This window comes from Drosophila subpulchrella, unplaced genomic scaffold (genome assembly GCF_014743375.2).
Source record: "Drosophila subpulchrella strain 33 F10 #4 breed RU33 unplaced genomic scaffold, RU_Dsub_v1.1 Primary Assembly Seq52, whole genome shotgun sequence".
NCBI classification, from domain to species: Eukaryota; Metazoa; Arthropoda; class Insecta; order Diptera; family Drosophilidae; genus Drosophila; species Drosophila subpulchrella.
This window is the reverse complement of record NW_023665689.1, coordinates 581,091-600,712: the sequence shown is the minus strand read 5'-3', so window position 1 is coordinate 600,712 and position 19,622 is coordinate 581,091. Positions and strand designations below refer to the sequence as shown.

The 19,622-nt window shown below is 36.8% G+C and overlaps 1 protein-coding gene across 3 annotated transcripts in view; it reads left to right on the top strand.

The window, feature by feature from the left end:
- LOC119562486 (acetylcholine receptor subunit alpha-like) overlaps positions 1 to 19,622 on the top strand; it is a 670,242-nt gene that overhangs the window by 88,128 nt on the left and 562,492 nt on the right. For 2 of the 3 annotated variants that reach the window (XM_037875691.1, XM_037875690.1), the window contains exons 2-3: positions 6,727 to 6,902; positions 6,957 to 7,331. The gene's annotated coding sequence lies outside the window, so the exon portion shown is untranslated. Of the gene's footprint in view, positions 1 to 6,726; positions 6,903 to 6,956; positions 7,332 to 11,405; positions 11,563 to 19,622 lie in introns of those variants that run through there. The other variant, XM_037875689.1, reaches the window with a different exon arrangement.

Genomic DNA, 19,622 nt, shown 5'->3' with positions numbered 1-19,622 from the left:
GTGCATCAACGTCCATCAATAATTTGAGCTCGGGGGTTCCCGGCGTTATCGGGGTCGTTGGCACCTCCTCTTCAGCATCTAGTGCCGGCGTTGCCTTTTTTTTGGTGCAACTCAAGTTTTTAACGCACCGCATTGCCTTCTGCAGCGCCTTTTCGGGAGGCTTCGAGGGCTCCACCAGAGCGATTGCATCTAGTATTAGAAAGAAAAATAGTTTTCAAAATAAAACGAGATGAGAATAAAACCGAGTTACCGAAAGTAATCGTTATTTGTAAGTTTTATTTATAATAAAAGAAATGTTATCTTTGGCATTCAAAGTAAAAATCCCAGAAGTCTTTAAAAAAATAAACTTACAAACAATAGTTACATTCAGCCTCACTAAAAACTTACTTAAAAGGGCGCGGACGAAATTTGGGTACACTTTGAGCTTCTTCTTGTTTTGGCCCCCCTCCTAGTTGTGGGACAGAACAAGTTCCTCGGATAATATGCTTAAAATGGAACGACTTAGCCTTCCATTTTTTTTTATAGATTTACCATCAGCCTTGTCTAAAAATTTAAGAAAATTTAAAAAATATCGAGACGAAATTTGCAAACTTTTGTTTTCGTAAGAATTGTGGTTTAATGTTATTAATATTAATTGTTAACGAAGTTTAACCACACACATAAGATTTAAAAACAAACATCTCTAATTTGTTGTCCCTGTAACTATGCACTCAATAAGACTTTTAAATTGTTTCACAGATTTATTCATTCGTTTATTTAGATGCACCATTTGTTGCTTTTCACGTCAAAAATTAATATTTTTCACAGCTATTTTTTTTCCGCCACGTGTTTTTTTTGGGAATCTTATCTCTTATTTTTAATATAGATTATCTTGTTTTTTACTCTCACTGCTTACAAAATTATTGTTCTGCGACAGACTTACCTGGGAATAGTTTCACTTTCACTTTAAAGCCACTTATATATTTAATATAACAAAGTTAATTGATTGTACTTTTGCTTGTACTTATCCATCACTTAAGTAAACGCAATTGAAAAGACGAAAAAAGGTGCGTGCCTTCCAGAAAAACAACAATCAACAACAACAACGTTGTTGCTCTGTTTTTTTGGCATGTCCCGTTTGGTCTATGCATCTTGCACTTAGAAGCAGGGTATTTATAGACATATCCGACTATGCAAATCGTTATAAAAATATATTCTTAAAACGTTACATATTAATAAATAATATTAATAAACATATAAATTTGTTTAAGAAATACAAATAATTTAAAACCCAAACGCATTATTTTAGTTGGTTGTTTTAACATTTACGAAAAAATGTCGCATTATTCAAAAGGCAAGGGTGCACAAAAGTCTAGCTATTTTAATTGCTGGGCCTCCTTGCCCTCACACGCATTTCTCCAGCTGAGACATGCCGAGAGAGGGAGAGCCCAAAAGTACTTTTTGTGCGTTCTCTTTGCGGACCCCGACTGAGAACGCGTGTCTTTGCCGCCGTTGCGCTCAGCTCTGCCGGCTGGCTGCTCTGCACGTCGCAGTCGCCTTCGTGATGATTGGGCGCTTAACTCAATTGCGGAACTGCAGGGAAAACACTTGCACTTAATTGCAGCCAAATTTCCGTATATTAGCAAACATATATGCGAACATGTGTACATACCATACATACATACGTACGTTTATCTTAGCACAAAAAATGAGAGTAAAAGAGCTGATGAACTTAGGAATTTATACTAACCTTCAAGGAATTTCCTTACGGACTCCATTTCAATATCCTCCAGGAACTTTAACAACTGCTCGTCACTTTCACTTTCCATTACTTTAACTTTAAACTTTTTGCAATATATGCGGCACAAACAAATCGAAACGCTGATGAAATGTGCCAGCCGAATGGTTCAGAAGAAGAAGAGCAAAGAAGAAGGGTCTAACGCGTGCTTGCTGTTAACCGATTCCGTAGCTTTAGATTTAGATTCCGTAGCTTTGTACGCAGCGCAATTTTTCTACGCGAATATGCCACGCCCACTATAACGCCCACAAACCGCCCAAGCCTGTGGCGCCCACAATTTTCATGCTAGATAAACAATTTTAACTGAAATGTATTGGTCTCGTCAATACCTATCGATTGATCTAAAAAAAAAAATTGCCACGCCCACTCTAACGCCCATAACGCTTAAATCTGTCTACCGCCGGTAGGTGGCGCATTTCAATCTCGCTTTGCTGCTTGCATACTTCCATTTCCCTTTGGTCCCTTTAGCTGAGTAACGGGTATCTGATAGTCGAGGTATTCGACTATAGCGTTCTCCCTTGTTTTTATTGAATTAAGTACCGGTCGCGAACGTACGGGTCGCGAACGTACGATTTTTCCATGTGGTTTTATTAATAGTTAATTGGACATTTTTTCGCTCTCTTTGAATTTGTATCTTCTTATTAGATTGCCATAAAGAGATTTGGTAGAAAAAGTGCAAGCAAATCATATGTTTTCCTTGCGAAATAAATAATTAAACATAAAAATGCCCTTAAAAGTGGCTAAAAATGATAAAAAGTAAATTTTTTCAGTTTTCAGCGAAATTTCTTCAACAAAACAAATTAAATATGCTATGGTTCGACTATATTATGAAAATATGGCCATTTATTTATGAAAATTCGCAACAAATTCGATGATTATGAAGGTTTTTTAATTTCGGTCCTGGTTGACGGATTAGCCCATATACTTTATGTGGTCGAAAACGCTTCCTTCTGCCTGTTACATACTTTCCGAATAATCTAATATACCTTTTTACTCTACGAGTAACGGGTAAAAAAAGTACTCAGGACAATAAATGACAAACTCCACAATTTACCAAATAAATATTAATAACGAAATTGTTGTATATGTCGGAATTAGGTGGGATTTTTCCGGAATCAAGTTTCCAATGACGAATAAAGTTATTATTTATTTTCAAAAAAATAATGGAGGCTTAGTATTTATATTAATGAGATCAATACGGAGTGCAGAGTGCAGAAAAGTGACCTCATTCTATCCTTTATCGAATACCACAACTTCATTTAAGGGCTTTGAGGCTGTTAAAACTACAGAACATGCCTAAGTTCTTCACCAACAATTCTCCGTCAACAACAAAATTACAGAAGCATTCTTTATGTGCAGTATCAATTTTTATCGCACATAAATACATTCCCGATCTTAATGAATTGTGCACATATTTTTTATAAATTAAGTGATACTTTATTTCCTGTAGTTTTCCATAATTTATCTTAATATCTTATATCACTGTGGACGGCAGTACACGTAGTGGCGAAACGCGCAAGAGAGCGTGCGAAGACAACTACTATAGCCGCAGAATTGAAAATCTGCCATTATGGTCCGATCGTAACGAGTTATACACCAATCGAAAGGTATCGAAAAAACTAAGAAGATTGCATACCAAGACTTTCGAAATATAAATTTGTTTGGGAGAAAATGCGGTGAAAGTGTAAAAGTAAAAATTTAGAAAATTTGAGCTGCTGGATACGGTGGGGATAAAAACCCCCGGCTGCTTAGCTAGTTTTATTCTTAATGAAAATGCGCGTCGAATGACACCTCAAAATGATATTACATTTGATAAAATAAATAAACTATATTAAATTTATGTATTCGGCACGCTACAACAGAAAATTTACGAGTAGGTAAATAAATATTTACTGTTGCGGGCCGAAATCATAAATTTAATATAGTTTATTTATTTTATCGAATATAATATCATTTTTCGTCACAATTGTTGATATCAGAAATTTTTGTTGAAGGCGCGTTCGCCACTACTTTTTACCTCGTTAAGAGGTGTTTTTGTTTAATATGTACATATGTATATTCATTACTGAATTAGAAGGTCCCCAAGCCCCATACCTTGTAAAAAAGAACTTTATAAAGCGCTAGCTTAGACAAATAAAATAAATTCCTCAAATATATATAAAATACGATACATAGATTCAACTAGATTTTTAAATAGAAGTTTAGTTAAACTATCGAGCTACATTGAGGATAAAGATTTTAAAACTCCATGTTCAAATTTTTAGGGAGAAACATTTGAGCAAATGCGTAGGAAGGCTGTGTACGCCCACTCTAACGCCCACAAACCTCCCAAAACTGTGGCTCCTACAGTTTTGATGCTAGAATAAAGATTTTAGCTGAAATGTATTGTTCTCATCAATACCTATCGATTTAAAAAAAAGTTTACCACGCCCACTTTGACGCCCACAAACCGCCCACAAACTTCAAAAAAACGTAAGTATGAACGTGGATATTTCGGAAACTATCAGAGATAGAGAATTGGGATCTCAGATTTAGATTTAGTTTGTCACGCGAATATGCCACGTCCACTCTAACGCCCACAAACCGCCCAAAGCTGTGGCGCCCACAATTTTCATGCTAGATACAAAATTTTAACTGAAATGTGTTAGTCTCGTCAATACCTATCGATTGATCCAAAAAAACTTTGCCACGCCCACTCAAACGCCCACAAACCACCCAAAACTTTGGCTCCTACAGTTTTAATGCTAGAATAAAAATTTTAGATGACCTATCGAATGATCCAAAAAAAATTTTGCCACGCATTTTGAACGCGGATATCTCGGAAACTATCAAAGACAGACAATTTCAGATTTAGATTCCGTAGCCTTGTACGCAGCGCAAGTTTGTTACGCGAATATGCCACGCCCACTCTAACGCCCACAACGCTTAAATCTGTCTACCGCCCACATAACCATATATTGAGATCGCGGGCAGGTGGCGCGTTTTAATCTCGCTTTGCTGCTTGCATATCTCCATTTCCCTTTGGTATGAGTTTTAGTAATTTCTAAACGTGGCGCTTGGGATTTTTTTTGAAAATAAAGTGCATTTGCTTTAACAGCTAACAATCTTACCGTGAAAAGATATAAAGCTTTGCTATTTTTAAGGAGGAAACAAACCTCCTGCTCCATAAAGAAGCCATTTGAAGGCGCACCCACCTCACAAAATTGTTGCTTAAAAATGGATTAAGTTCAAGAACCGTATGGGAGGAAGTTAAAACTTAAAAGGGTCGAAATGGTTCTTACTTTTGGATATACTCGTGGCGTCACTGCTGGCCCACAAATTTGGTTGGTAAAATTTACCAATGCAGATAGTTTAAATGGTTGTGTATGTATTTGTTTTTCCTTGTTTACTATTTTGTAGTTAAGACACCATTAACATAAATACGTTAACGTAATATGTGTATTTATACCCGTTACTCGTAGAGTAAAAGGGTATTCTAGATTCGTCGGAAAGTATGTAGCAGGCAGAAGGAAGCGTTTCCGACCCCATAAAGTATATATATTCTTGATCAGGATCACTAGCCGAGTCGATCTAGCCGTGTCAGTCTGTCCGTCTGTCTGTCCGGATGAACGCTGAGATTTTGAAAACTATAAGAGCTGGGCAATTGAGATTCGCCATGCAGATTCCCGAGCTTCTTACGCAGCGCAAGTTTGTTTCAGCAGAGTGCCACGCCCACTCTAACCCCCACAAACCACCCAAAACTGTGGCTCCTACAGTTTTGATGCTGGAATAAAACTGAAATAAACTGAAATGTGTTGTTCTCATCAATACCTATCGATTGACCCAAAAAAAGTTTGCCACGCCCACTTTAACGCCCACAAGCCGCCCACAAACTTCAAAAAATCGTAAGTATGAACGTGGATATCTCGGAAACTGTCAAAGATAGAGATCAGATTTAGATTCCGTAGCCTTGTGCGCAGCGCAAGTTTATTACGCGAATATGCCACGCCCACTCTAACGCCCACAAACCGCCCAAGCCAGTGGCGCCCAAAATATTTATGCTAGATAAAATATTGTAACTGAAATGTATTGGTCTCGTCAATACGATTGATCTAAAAAAAAATTTTCCATGCCCACTCTAACGCCTATAACGCTTATATCTGTCTACCGCCGGTAGGTGGCGCATTTCAATCTCGCTTTGCTGCTTGCATACCTCCATTTCCCTTTGGTCCCTTTAGCTGAGTAACGGGTATCTGATAGTCGAGGTACTCGACTATTGCGTTCTTCCTTGTTTGTTATTGCAATTGCTCACGCCAAAAGGGAGTTTAATTTCTGGAGGCAGTGTCGAGCAACAGTTTTCTCTAGATGTCTACCACTGCGCGCTCGCTCTGCCCTCTGCTCTCCCTCTCCATCTCTCCTCTAAGTCTGCGCTCCACTCTGGAGCGTTTAAGTTAAACTAGTCTTAAGCAGTTATATTTTCAAAGTGTCACAATAATCACCCACGCACGTCGCGTAAAATACCCGAAAGTACCCCCGTGTTTTTTTGTACATTCATTCTTGGGACTTCATCTATTTCAGCGATCAAGCCACCCCCGCCCCAACAGCAATGGCAAATAGTTCATTAAGTATCAAAAATAGTTATCCTAACGTAAAATCTTCCACACAAAGGAATACAAAAATAAATTTACAAATTTTATACAAAGTGTTGATTATAATTCTCAACTGGGAATGATTATAAAATTTAGCTATTTTTTATATTATATATACATAACTATTTAATTACCTTTAGATACTTCTCCGAAATCAAAAAAAGGTACATTTATTGGGCTTTGAACAGGATACGTTTTGAAAAAATGTTAACATTTTTTGTCGAAAATTTCCTGGATAACACCGACCTTTCTTGCCCTTTTAGACCCTTGTTTCTTCTCTGCTAAATATTCTTCATATTCGACTGAATGTTTATCTTTCAGGTGGTTTATAAAGTTAGACGTCACTTTCGTAAATCCTCAAAAATGTTTTGATTTGGAAGGACAATAGTGGAAAGCAGCCAAAACGCCATGAGACTCTTTTTGATGGTTTGAGTCCGACAAGTAAATGTGATTTTATCGGAATTAATTAACTAGTTTCATGATCGATAATTTCTGAAGTAAGCTTTATTTCTCGTAACTTTCTGCTTTTGTAATATTGAAATATTTTCCAGTAAGGATTAACGGCAAATGTGCATTGCCTGAAGCAGCATCTTTGACGACACTAGCCATAGCAATAGTTATAAGTAATCATTTGTGAAATCAATCAATCAATACTTACGAGCAGTTTGATGATGAAGACAAGGTCACTAAGAGAGAATTTCGATTAAAAAAGCATTGAAAGAATCCGCGTCCTATTTATGCGTAATCTTCGGGTTAAAAATACCAAGCCAATCTTCAGAAAGGTACCAATTCATAGTTAAGAATATGAAGACCATACTTCTTGAGGTCCTTTTTAATAGACACATTCCGCATGCTAAACGTTCTATCCAAGACATGAAGGAAGTGATAGCAAAGAATAAATATCAAAGTATACTTTAAAAAAAATGGTAAATAAAATGTTTACTTATTATTTTTGTTGTGTTTAGTTATTATTTTTGGGGGCTTTTGTGAAACATATTTTTGGTAGTATTGGTTTTATTTTGAACGCCTATAAAATGTATATTAAGTAGCATTACATTTGGGAAAGTGATTGAAATAAATTTTCAATGGCATTACTTTTGGGACACATGTATAATCTAATATATTTTAGTGGCAGTACTTTTGGGGCATATAATGAAATATATTTTCAGAAGAATTATTTGTCGGGACAACTAATGAAATGTCTTATTAGTTACATTACTTTTTTGTCAATCTAGTGAAATAGTTTTCAGTAGCATTTCTTTTTTAATACCATTGAGATTTGCTTTAAGTAGCATTTTTTTCAATGCCAATGTTGTGCTTTAATTAATTTTTTTGTTTTAATGATATTTGAAAATCGATGTTATTGCTTAAAGTCACAACTCTGGTACAATATACATTAGTCAATTTTTCTATGGGTTTAGCAAAGAGGCTAAGATTTTTTTGAAGAAGATAATTTTTCTTTATTCTTGGTGAGATTATAAAGCTAATCTCATTGGAAAGCCAAGGCATAATAAAGTTTACTGCATCCAATTTGCGGTCTTTTATAACTAAAATTAAGCCATTTTTCAACCAAATAGTTTTGGTATTAGTATCGATTATTGCTTGTTATTCCTTTTAACTATCATTTCCCAATAGAGCGTCGAGTATTTTCGCCATCAAATAAATTTGATTCTTTATACAAGGTGATTTCCAAAGTAAACAGGACTTTAAAAAAAAGACAGAACAAATTGTTTTTTCGGCAAAATCAATTTATTTTATTTAAAATAGTCTCCTTCTGCTTTAATACAGCGTTTTGCTCGGTCCAAAAGCATGTCGAACGAGTGTTTTAGCTCGTTGCCCGGTATGGCCGCCAGTATGCCGGTGCAAGCCGTTTGAATGGCCTCTACGTCTGCATAACGCTTTCCTTTCATCGGCAAATGCATTATTCCGAAAAGATAGAAGTCGCACGGTGCCATATCAGGTGAATACGGGGAGTGGTTGATGGTTAAAATGTGATTTTTGCTCAAATAGTCGGACACAAGCGTCGATCGATGAGACGGCGTATTATCGTGCAACAAACGCCAACTTCCATCTTCGCGATATTCGGGCCGGACACGTCGAATACGGCGCACCAAACGCTTCAAAACTCCAAGGTAAAATACCTCATTAACGTTTTTGCCAGGTGGAACAAATTCTTTGTGGACAATACCCTTGGAATCATAAAAACAAATCAGCATTGTCTTCACTTTTGACTTCTCCAGGCGCGATTTTTTGGGTTTCGCTCGTGCACTCTGCTACGGGATAGGCAATCATCGCCATAAGCTTGTTTCATCAATTGAAACGGTTCGGTAAAGGTTTTACCAATTTTAAAACAAAATTTAATTCTGGCTCATTGTTCGAAGCTCATTTTCGCACCGATGACAAAAACATACTGACACTTAAAACGCAATAACCTCACTTCCAATAGATAAAATGTCATGCAATTTTTACTGGAAGTCGATCATATTTTGGTTAGAATGGTGGATCTCCTATCCTATCGACGTCCATCGTTTTTGGTCGCGGTTGTGCCTTTGGGGCCGAAGTAGAGTTGCTTGAAGTGTGGGACAGGAAACAGATTTCTGCACTTTATTTTACCCTATTCATATAGAGTAGGGTTTCGGACATCTTCCTAATTTTTGTTGCGTGTTGTGTGTAAAATAGTAATAACAATAAAATATTTCGCAATGCCCACATTGTGCCCATAGCTTCATAGCACCCCATTAAGTCCTTTTTTACAAGAATTAAGCTCTGATCACATTAAGATGGCTGGAACCCTCTCTACTATCTGGAAGGACTCTTTTATCATTTCACTTCACAAAAAGGGTGCGAAGGCGGATGCCCAGAACTAAAGAGGTATTTCTAAATTGTCGGCAATTCCTATTACTTCTCATTTGCAACATTTATGTTCCTCGATAATATCACCGTGTCAGCATGGTTTTGTTAAGCGATGATTGACCACCACCAACCTTCTTGAATTGTCATCTATTGTAATAAATGGACTTAAGAAAAAAATGCAGACTGTCGTTATATATACAAATTTTAGTAAGGCCTTTGACTCTGTCAACCACACTCTTCTCTTATTCAAATTAGATCAGCTTGGGTTTCCGTGTAATCTAATTACTTGGATTTCAAGTTATTTGAATGGTAGGACACAGAGGGTTATATTCAAGAACGCTGCTTCAAAATTGATCTACGTGACATCTGGAGTGCCTCAGGGTAGTCATTTGGGCCCTTTGCTGTTTTCTTTGTTTTTTAACGATCTTCCCTCTATCATAACACATTCTCATGTACTAATGTATGCTGATGATGTTAAGCTTTGTTTATCATATAATGATATAGTGTCGGGTTTCAACTTACAGTCAGATATTGATTGTTTTCAGGGATAGTGTGAGTACAACCTTTTAAATTTGAACTGCCTTAAATGCAACGCTAGTTAGTTAATTACTCTCTTCAAAATACGCCACTCGACCGTATATATTCAGTTAATGACTTAGGCGTTCTTCTGGACCCAAAACTTAAATTTGACTGACATCAGTTAACATTATGCCACTGTCAACAAGGCCATGAGTGTTCTTGTGTTTATAAAGCGTTGGTCAAAAGAATTTGATGACACTTATACCTCCCTTGTCCGTCCTATTTTGGAATATTGTTTTTCGGTTTGGAGTCCACAATATCAAGTGCATATTGACCGTATTAAGTCGGTACAAAAAAATTTCTTCTTTTTGCCCTTCGTAGTTTGAACTGGGATCAAAACGTAAGGCTCCTACAGTTTTGATGCTGGCATAAAACTGAAATAAACTGAAATGTGTTGTTCTCATCAATACCTATCGATTGACCCAAAAAAAGTTTGCCACGCCCACTTTAACGCCCACAAGCCGCCCACAAACTTCAAAAAATCGTAAGTATGAACGTGGATATCTCGGAAACTGTCAAAGATAGAGATCAGATTTAGATTCCGTAGCCTTGTGCGCAGCGCAAGTTTATTACGCGAATATGCCACGCCCACTCTAACGCCCACAAACCGCCCAAGCCAGTGGCGCCCAAAATATTTATGCTAGATAAAATATTGTAACTGAAATGTATTGGTCTCGTCAATACGATTGATCTAAAAAAAAATTTTCCATGCCCACTCTAACGCCTATAACGCTTATATCTGTCTACCGCCGGTAGGTGGCGCATTTCAATCTCGCTTTGCTGCTTGCATACCTCCATTTCCCTTTGGTCCCTTTAGCTGAGTAACGGGTATCTGATAGTCGAGGTACTCGACTATTGCGTTCTTCCTTGTTTGTTATTGCAATTGCTCACGCCAAAAGGGAGTTTAATTTCTGGAGGCAGTGTCGAGCAACAGTTTTCTCTAGATGTCTACCACTGCGCGCTCGCTCTGCCCTCTGCTCTCCCTCTCCATCTCTCCTCTAAGTCTGCGCTCCACTCTGGAGCGTTTAAGTTAAACTAGTCTTAAGCAGTTATATTTTCAAAGTGTCACAATAATCACCCACGCACGTCGCGTAAAATACCCGAAAGTACCCCCGTGTTTTTTTGTACATTCATTCTTGGGACTTCATCTATTTCAGCGATCAAGCCACCCCCGCCCCAACAGCAATGGCAAATAGTTCATTAAGTATCAAAAATAGTTATCCTAACGTAAAATCTTCCACACAAAGGAATACAAAAATAAATTTACAAATTTTATACAAAGTGTTGATTATAATTCTCAACTGGGAATGATTATAAAATTTAGCTATTTTTTATATTATATATACATAACTATTTAATTACCTTTAGATACTTCTCCGAAATCAAAAAAAGGTACATTTATTGGGCTTTGAACAGGATACGTTTTGAAAAAATGTTAACATTTTTTGTCGAAAATTTCCTGGATAACACCGACCTTTCTTGCCCTTTTAGACCCTTGTTTCTTCTCTGCTAAATATTCTTCATATTCGACTGAATGTTTACCTTTCAGGTGGTTTATAGAGTTAGACGTCACTTTCGTAAATCCTCAAAAATGTTTTGATTTGGAAGGACAATAGTGGAAAGCAGCCAAAACGCCATGAGACTCTTTTTGATGGTTTGAGTCCGACAAGTAAATGTGATTTTATCGGAATTAATTAACTAGTTTCATGATCGATAATTTCTGAAGTAAGCTTTATTTCTCGTAACTTTCTGCTTTTGTAATATTGAAATATTTTCCAGTAAGGATTAACGGCAAATGTGCGTTGCCTGAAGCAGCATCTTTGACGACACTAGCCATAGCAATAGTTATAAGTAATCATTTGTGAAATCAATCAATCAATACTTACGAGCAGTTTGATGATGAAGACAAGGTCACTAAGAGAGAATTTCGATTAAAAAAGCATTGAAAGAATCCGCGTCCTATTTATGCGTAATCTTCGGGTCAAAAATACCAAGCCAATCTTCAGAAAGGTACCAATTCATAGTTAAGAATATGAAGACCATACTTCTTGAGGTCCTTTTTAATAGACACATTCCGCATGCTAAACGTTCTATCCAAGACATGAAGGAAGTGATAGCAAAGAATAAATATCAAAGTATACTTTAAAAAAAAATGGTAAATAAAATGTTTACTTATTATTTTTGTTGTGTTTAGTTATTATTTTTGGGGGCTTTTGTGAAACATATTTTTGGTAGTATTGGTTTTATTTTGAACGCCTATAAAATGTATATTAAGTAGCATTACATTTGGGAAAGTGATTGAAATAAATTTTCAATGGCATTACTTTTGGGACACATGTATAATCTAATATATTTTAGTGGCAGTACTTTTGGGGCATATAATGAAATATATTTTCAGAAGAATTATTTGTCGGGACAACTAATGAAATGTCTTATTAGTTACATTACTTTTTTGTCAATCTAGTGAAATAGTTTTCAGTAGCATTTCTTTTTTAATACCATTGAGATTTGCTTTAAGTAGCATTTTTTTTCAATGCCAATGTTGTGCTTTAATTAATTTTTTTGTTTTAATGATATTTGAAAATCGATGTTATTGCTTAAAGTCACAACTCTGGTACAATATACATTAGTCAATTTTTCTATGGGTTTAGCAAAGAGGCTAAGATTTTTTTGAAGAAGATAATTTTTCTTTATTCTTGGTGAGATTATAAAGCTAATCTCATTGGAAAGCCAAGGCATAATAAAGTTTACTGCATCCAATTTGCGGTCTTTTATAACTAAAATTAAGCCATTTTTCAACCAAATAGTTTTGGTATTAGTATCGATTATTGCTTGTTATTCCTTTTAACTATCATTTCCCAATAGAGCGTCGAGTATTTTCGCCATCAAATAAATTTGATTCTTTATACAAGGTGATTTCCAAAGTAAACAGGACTTTAAAAAAAAGACAGAACAAATTGTTTTTTTGGCAAAATCAATTTATTTTATTTAAAATAGTCTCCTTCTGCTTTAATACAGCGTTTTGCTCGGTCCAAAAGCATGTCGAACGAGTGTTTTAGCTCGTTGCCCGGTATGGCCGCCAGTATGCCGGTGCAAGCCGTTTGAATGGCCTCTACGTCTGCATAACGCTTTCCTTTCATCGGCAAATGCATTTTTCCGAAAAGATAGAAGTCGCACGGTGCCATATCAGGTGAATACGGGGAGTGGTTGATGGTTAAAATGTGATTTTTGCTCAAATAGTCGGACACAAGCGTCGATCGATGAGACGGCGTATTATCGTGCAACAAACGCCAACTTCCATCTTCGCGATATTCGGGCCGGACACGTCGAATACGGCGCACCAAACGCTTCAAAACTCCAAGGTAAAATACCTCATTAACGTTTTTGCCAGGTGGAACAAATTCTTTGTGGGCAATACCCTTGGAATCATAAAAACAAATCAGCATTGTCTTCACTTTTGACTTCTCCAGGCGCGATTTTTTGGGTTTCGCTCGTGCACTCTGCTACGGGATAGGCAATCATCGCCATAAGCTTGTTTCATCAATTGAAACGGTTCGGTAAAGGTTTTACCAATTTTAAAACAAAATTTAATTCTGGCTCATTGTTCGAAGCTCATTTTCGCACCGATGACAAAAACATACTGACACTTAAAACGCAATAACCTCACTTCCAATAGATAAAATGTCATGCAATTTTTACTGGAAGTCGATCATATTTTGGTTAGAATGGTGGATCTCCTATCCTATCGACGTCCATCGTTTTTGGTCGCGGTTGTGCCTTTGGGGCCGAAGTAGAGTTGCTTGAAGTGTGGGACAGGAAACAGATTTCTGCACTTTATTTTACCCTATTCATATAGAGTAGGGTTTCGGACATCTTCCTAATTTTTGTTGCGTGTTGTGTGTAAAATAGTAATAACAATAAAATATTTCGCAATGCCCACATTGTGCCCATAGCTTCATAGCACCCCATTAAATCCTTTTTTACAAGAATTAAGCTCTGATCACATTAAGATGGCTGGAACCCTCTCTACTATCTGGAAGGACTCTTTTATCATTTCACTTCACAAAAAGGGTGCGAAGGCGGATGCCCAGAACTAAAGAGGTATTTCTAAATTGTCGGCAATTCCTATTACTTCTCATTTGCAACATTTATGTTCCTCGATAATATCACCGTGTCAGCATGGTTTTGTTAAGCGATGATTGACCACCACCAACCTTCTTGAATTGTCATCTATTGTACAAAATGGACTTAAGAAAAAAATGCAGACTGTCGTTATATATACAAATTTTAGTAAGGCCTTTGACTCTGTCAACCACACTCTTCTCTTATTCAAATTAGATCAGCTTGGGTTTCCGTGTAATCTAATTACTTGGATTTCAAGTTATTTGAATGGTAGGACACAGAGGGTTATATTCAAGAACGCTGCTTCAAAATTGATCTACGTGACATCTGGAGTGCCTCAGGGTAGTCATTTGGGCCCTTTGCTGTTTTCTTTGTTTTTTAACGATCTTCCCTCTATCATAACACATTCTCATGTACTAATGTATGCTGATGATGTTAAGCTTTGTTTATCATATAATGATATAGTGTCGGGTTTCAACTTACAGTCAGATATTGATTGTTTTCAGGGATAGTGTGAGTACAACCTTTTAAATTTGAACTGCCTTAAATGCAACGCTAGTTAGTTAATTACTCTCTTCAAAATACGCCACTCGACCGTATATATTCAGTTAATGACTTAGGCGTTCTTCTGGACCCAAAACTTAAATTTGACTGACATCAGTTAACATTATGCCACTGTCAACAAGGCCATGAGTGTTCTTGTGTTTATAAAGCGTTGGTCAAAAGAATTTGATGACACTTATACCTCCCTTGTCCGTCCTATTTTGGAATATTGTTTTTCGGTTTGGAGTCCACAATATCAAGTGCATATTGACCGTATTAAGTCGGTACAAAAAAATTTCTTCTTTTTGCCCTTCGTAGTTTGAACTGGGATCAAAACGTAAGGCTACCTTTCCTATCAGAGTAGATTACTATTGTACTATTTTTATGCAAAATCTTATTAGACGTGATATTGATTCTGTAGAACTTGTAAACCGCCTAACTTTCAATGTTCCTGTTAGACTAACACGAAATTATTATCCCCTAATTTTCCCACGATGTACATCAAATTTTTGTCTGCACGAGCCTTTTCACGTTCTATGTAATAATTATAACAACCTTTATCATTTAATTTGCACTTCAACTTCTACCCCGGTATTAAAAAATAATATTTTACCTCATTTGCTTCATTCTTAGTTGCTTCGTTTATATTCATTTGTCCCGTCTATATTTGTTTTTTGTATCTTCCTCGAGATCTCGCATTTTTTGCCCAAATTGATAAAAGGGTCCCGCGCGTAACAAGCACGTGCTTGGTGTCGTTGGGCCACTTGTTTGTACTGCTCGTAGTGCATCAACGTCCATCATATATAAACCTTCGAGATTGGCCGATGTGCGGGACCACTTTCCGGATTTGGGGCGTCTCCGAAATAAAGCCCTGGATTTTGTGCCTCTTGCAATAATACTGGGAATTATTCACCGATAATCTGTCTAACAGCGTCCTGTAATTCATTTTAAGGCATGTTGTCTCTGTTTGTTGAAATAATTCTTGTCTTTGAATTTCCCTTTGTTGTTGATTAAAAATGTTTCGATTCTGATTTAATTGATTTTTTTCAGTACTTATTCTTGTTGTTGCTGTTGGATACTTGGATCTTTTCTGCTTGGGCTATTATCTGTTGTTGCTCAATATTAAGGAGTGGGGGTTTCGCTCATTGGTCATTAGTTTATTTTAAAAGAAGGTAACATTTTTAAGCGTCTGTTTTAAAAATAATTTTCATCTTTATAATCATTTTAACTGCTAACCAAAATAATGTAAACATAAATAAAATGATATAGGTTTAAATTTCAATTGTTGAGTTTTTGTTTAAGTTTTAATTATTTTATTTAAAATTTCACTTAAATTAACTTGATGTAAATACTCCTCCTGATGGTCCGGATGTCTTCCTGTTTGTTTGCTACTGCGGATATACGACTCACACACTAGAGAAGTTGCCCAGACACTATTTGTAGTCCAACGATAGGTCAGTTATGTAGTTTACCAACCGGTTCCAAATTAACTGTGAAGGAGTCCCTCTGATTCGTCATAAAGATGGCCCAGCGGAGTAACATAAAATCAATTTGCACTGATCGAACTTAATCAGATTTTCTAACTGCAGTTGCAAAAATTATAACTATTACTTAAAAATACCCTGACTTAAGCTGTGGGTTTTGGAAGCGCAAATGCTGGCAGCGGCGTTAGTATCGGCAGAGCCGATAAGCGAACAATGTTCCAATATTTATAATATATATATATTTAGATATATAATATGTATAACATATATATATTTATAGAAATAACGTATATAAATATTGCTGTCTTTGAATTATATAAAAAAACATTTCAGCTCGACACTTCTATTCTTTGGCTCTTATTAGCCTGCCTGAACAGTTTCTTCTCGATCTAGATATGTTCGTCTATCCACGCTAACACTGTGATCTCGAAAATTGTAAAAGCTTGTAATTTGGGATCAAGCAAACAAATTAAAGGGAATCCTGCGCAACGCAAGTTTGTTTCATCTGAGTATCACGCCTTCTTGTATGCCCATATCGCTTGCATGCTTAAAGATTTTGTAAAAGTGTAAATTCGATTTTGTTTTGTTTTGTTTAAAAATAAATGAAATTGCAATAAAAGTTTTTTCCGTCAGGTGGAGAAAACGAAAATAGTGGCTTTGGCTCGTGACATGCCCATGATTGCTTCAGCCGATGAAAGACTACCATCAAAAGCTTGTGGAGCCGATATTTTTGGAGACCCAAATTCCAAACAAGGGAGAACGCTATAGTCAAGTAACTCGACTATCAGATACCCGTTACTCAGATAAAGGGACCAAAGGGAAATGGAGGTCTGCAAGCAGCAAAGCGAGATTGAAATGCGCCACCTACCGGCGGTAAATAGATTTAAGCGTTGTGGGCGTTAGAGTGGGCGTGGCAAATTTTTTTTTGGATCAATCGATAGGTATTGACGAGACCAATACATTTCAGTGAAAATTGTTTATCTAGCATGAAAATTGTGGGCGCCACAGGCTTGGGCGGTTTGTGGGCGTTATAGTGGGCGTGGCATATTCGCGCAGAAAAATTGCGCTGCGTACAAGGCTACGGAATCTAAATCTGAGGTCCCGATTCTCTATCTTTAATGGTTTCCGAGATATCCACGTTCATACTTACGATTTTTTGAAGTTTGTGGGCGGTTTGTGGGCGTTAAAGTGGGCGTGGGTCAATCGATAGGTATTGATGAGAACAATACATTTCAGTTAAAATTTTTATTCTAGCATCAAAACTGTAGGAGCCACAGTTTTGGGCGGTTTGTGGGCCTTAGAGTGGGCGTGGCACTCTGCTGAAACAATCTTGCGCTGCGCAGGAATCTCAGGAATCTGCATGCCTAAGCCCAGTATTGTAGCTCTTATAGTTTCCGAGATCTCAGCGTTCATACGGACAGACGGACAGACTGACATGGCTAGATCGACTCGGCTAGTGATCCTGATCAAGAATATATATACTTTATGGGGTCGGAAACGCTTTCTTCTGCCTGTTACATACTTTCCGACGAATCTAGTATACCGTTTTACTCTACGAGTAACGGGTATAAAAAGTAAAAAAATCATTCCTTTTTCTTAAGTAGTAAAAAAATAAGTGAGATCGGACTTATAGTGTTTACAGGAATCGTTTCCATCGCAATACTTTTTCAGGAAAACATGATATTTATATAAACGCTATTTAAGATTAAAATTTGCTTCCTTGGTAGCCTTAGGTAGGTAGCTATAATATGCTATATTTTTGGTTCTTACGGCTCGGTCGGAATGATTTTTTGCTTAAGTATTCTTTAAATTATTTACTAAACAAAATTGTAAAAAATAGGAAAGGAAGCTAGCCTCGGCAAGTTTCTATACTTTTGCAGCTTAAAGGTCGTCAGGACATCACATACTCTTGCACTGCGCTAGAATCAACATGCTTTATCGCAAAGTTTTAGCTTTATAGTTTCCGATATATCACCATTCATACGGACGATTTGGGCGGTTTGTGAGTCAATTGATAGGGATTACAATTATTGGGGATGTGAAGGGTTTAGTGACGAACGATTCGTTGTTTGAATGTCACTCTTACAAAAATTATTGCGGGGTAAGGTGACGAACTGATAAATAAACACTAAAACTCTATGCAGATGTGAAAATTGCTTATGTTTTCTTCAAGAAAAGTTGAAAGCTTACAATAATGGAATGCAAATTCAAATGTAAATATAAAAAAAGTATATTAAGTTATGGGTTTATATTGAACAAAATAAAGGTGTTCAATTCTGAGTTCGCAAAAATCACAAAAAATTATTGTTTTTGTAGTTATCGGCTATAGAAAAGACACAAATAACGATAACATGTCAACAAACAAAAACCGAATAAATCAAATCTTCATACCCTACATAAAGTTGGTCACGAACCCCTACAAGGTACTGTTGAAAATAAGATGGTGCCATTTTCATAAGGCGCAAAAGAATAAAACACAAAGTACCAAGAAGTGTTGATAAAGATCTTGTTTTGTTTTTCACAAATCTTTGATCTAGCACTGCTGAAACTAAATAGGTTTTTTATATTTTGTTCCACCTATTTAGTGAAAATTATCTTACAAACACATTACGGGAATTCTTTATAACATTATTGTAAATACATTGTCGGCACGATAGGGAAAATCGAGTACAATTATAAGGAAATTTTGACGTGACGTCACATGTGAGATTTCTCGAGTTCGTTACCTTACCCTACTCGTCACCTTACCCTACAATTCCCTTATATTATAATTTGAATTCTAGCATTAAAACAGCAGGAAACGCTGTTTTGGGCGGTTTGTAGGCGTTTAAGTGGGCGTTAAAGTTGGCGTAGCACATTCGCATAACAAACTGGCGCTACGTACGAAGCCATGGAATCTTAATCTAAAAGCTTAGCTCCTTTAGTTTCCGAGATTGCAGCGTTCACACGGACAGACAGGCAGGACTTGATCGTATCGGCTACATATAGCCTTTATTCAAAGGCGAAAACTATTCTAGCGGCGAAAACTTTTATTGCTAATAACTTTTTCCAACATTATAGTTCTTATAGCATACAAGAAGAACGAGTCAGCTAGTGTTCAAAAATACATATATATATATATATAGTGACAAATCCATAGCACCACATAGCTATACGTACTTGTCCACACGCCCACACATGCATACGCGCATTATGCATTTACCCTCGAGACATCCTCTAAAAAATAAGAGTCCACATCTAATTCAAACAAGCCAATGAAAAACAAGGAAGAACGCTATAGTCGAGTACCTCGACTATCAGATACCCGTTACTCAGCTAAAGGGACCAAAGGAAAATGGAGATATGCAAGCAGCAGAGCGCGATTGAAATGCGCCACCTACCGGCGGTAGACAGATTTAAGCGTTGTGGGCGTTAGAGCGGGCGTGGCAAAGTTTTTCTTGGATCAATCGATAGGTATTGACAAGACCAATACATTCCACTCTAACGCCCACAAACCGCCCAAAACTGTGGCTCCTACAGTTTTCATGCTAGAATAAAAATTTTAACTGAAATGTATTGTTCTCTTCAATACCTATCGATTGACCCAAAAAAAGTTTGCCACGCCCACTTTAACGACCACAAGCCGCCCACAAACTT